Below are 2,445 nucleotides of genomic sequence, written 5' to 3'. Positions count from 1 at the left end.
TGTCCATTATACTTCAATAAAGTTGTTGAACTATCAGAAAAGAGACAAGGAAAGTTAAATAAAAAGGAGAGAAAAAATAGTAAGCGCTAATGTCATAGTGAGGCCTTCAAGTAAAGTACTCATCTGTGAGTCCTAACCAAGTAGCCAGAGGGCCTCCCTCTGCCATCTAGTTTGTGAAATGTGTCTTGTTTTACAAGGTAGACTTTTTATTGATTCCACAGAGGGGAACATATGAAATGTAATGGGAGTTCGTCAAGAGGGGGATTTCTTAGACCGTGGAACATAAGGACTGGGGCGGGGGTAGGCGATGGCTGGGAAACAAGTGAATCTCTAATTCAAGGGGGAAATAGTTTTAAGTTTTAGTGACATTTCCAAGAGAGCACCATTATCATATGGAAAAGTAACGTGGCTTTGGAGAAGGGGTCATTGAGCAATTCTTGAAGGCCCTGTGGGCTTAAACATGCGTTGCTATGAAAAAGGGCCTTGCAGCCAGAAGAGGCAGGTGACCAACATACAAGCCAAAAACGACAAGAAATGTATGGATAACAACATTTTTAGTGAAAATAGACAACATGAAGAACAGCTGTGAGAAATACAATTAGAAACTTTTTTTTTAAATGAAAGACTACTAGACTGAATGAACTTCTCTCTCTGACCAAGACAGGGTGGATAATTGTTTTCTTACTTGACACAAATCACTTTCTATCCAACGGTTCTTGTTATTCAATACAGAGGCATGGATCCATATGAGCAGTGTTATAAACTGAACATTTGTGGCCCCAAAATTCATAAAATGAAGTCCCAATCATCCATGTGATGACATTTGAAGGTGGGACTTTTAGGAGCTAATTAGGATTTGATTAGAAGGTGAGGCCATTATAATAGAGTTAGTGCTCTTTTGTAGAGGAGGAGGCATAGAATTTCTTTCTCTCTCTGTTCTCTGCCAGGTGAGGATACAAGGAGAAGGCAGCTATTTGCAGACAGGAAGTGGCCCTTGCCAGAAACTGGATCTGCTGCCACCTTGGCTATGGTGGCAGATTGCAGAACTGCGAGGAATAAATGTTGTTTAAGCCACCCAGTCCTATGATATTTTATTATAGCACCCCAAACTAAGATAAGGAGTTTGTATTTTGACCTGAATAAACCAAGTTGCAATATACTATGGAATGCTAGCATACATGTTTCACATAAGAAATTTAATATACCTCCAAGTATACTTACATAACTCTAAATGTATTTTTAAAAGACCTGGAGATATTCACACCAGACCACTTCCAAGGAAGACAGTAATTTTGGATAAGGTCACAGGATATCTATTAAAAAATGTTTTAACACAGAGAATATCTTTGCATGTTAATTAAGTTAAAATAAGTTTCAACAAGATGCAAAAAAAGATACAATGAGAAACATTAAGTATTTTAAGGCCTTGCAGCAATAAAGTAGAAATTAGAAGTGACTGGATTAAAACTATTATAAATTGAATTAGCTAATAAATGAAATTATAAAATAATGTTTTTGGTGACCAAATTTTTATAGTGGTAGCAAGGTTTAAAATGCAAATGTATTAGTAAAGAATTTAAATGAATCCTTCTCAGCCCTAAAATAACAGGAGATTCAGTTTCACTCTAGGACATTTTGGGCTTAGCTCTTTTGCTTTCTTTTCTCAAACCAGAAGTCACGTTATCAGATTTTATTTATTTATTTATTTTTGAGACAGGGTCTCACTGTCACCCAGGCTGGAGTGCAGTGGTGCTATCATAGCTCACTGCAGCCTTGAAGTCCTCGGCTCAAGCAATCCTCCCACCTCAGCCTTCTGGGTAGCTGGGACTAAAGGTGCGACCCACTGCACCCAGCCCTTTTTGTGATTTTAGTGTATCTAGTCCTAATGGCTTCCACAGCTCTTCCACATATTTAAAGGTATAATATTTGTTAACTTATCTGGCTTTTTCTAATTACTGAAGAGTTACCTTGCCATGACCTACTACATCCTTCATGGTGTGGATACTTAAAGTTGTGCATACTTAAAACCTCATTTTGAAGTTGTGTATTATTACCAATAATGTATCTGACATGAAGTATTTTGCAAATGATTTTTATTTTCCTGCAACTCAGAACATAATCACACCACCTATGAATTGAATTTCCTCCCAGAGAATGTGCTGTTAGCATCCTGTTTCTTCTAGGGCTAGGCACATACTCTCTGCTGGGACCTGCCTTCTCTCTTTTTGCCAGAGGCCTTACCACATCCCTATTGTTTTTTCTCTGGCTGAATCTACAGTCTCTGTTACCTACCTGGATCCTGTAGTCACCTGTCTGTGATCCTCATCCACTGCAGCCCTGAGAAAATAAAATCAATTCTGTCTGTTTCAATGTCTGAAGACGATCCTGTTGTCTCGAAGCACCTGGAATATTTAAGTTGTCATTTTGGTCTATCTGTGTAGAAAC

The sequence above is a fragment of the Colobus angolensis genome, unplaced genomic scaffold, assembly GCF_000951035.1.
Source record: "Colobus angolensis palliatus isolate OR3802 unplaced genomic scaffold, Cang.pa_1.0 Scaffold132, whole genome shotgun sequence".
Lineage (NCBI taxonomy): Eukaryota > Metazoa > Chordata > Mammalia > Primates > Cercopithecidae > Colobus > Colobus angolensis.
This window is presented reverse-complemented; position numbering follows the sequence as displayed.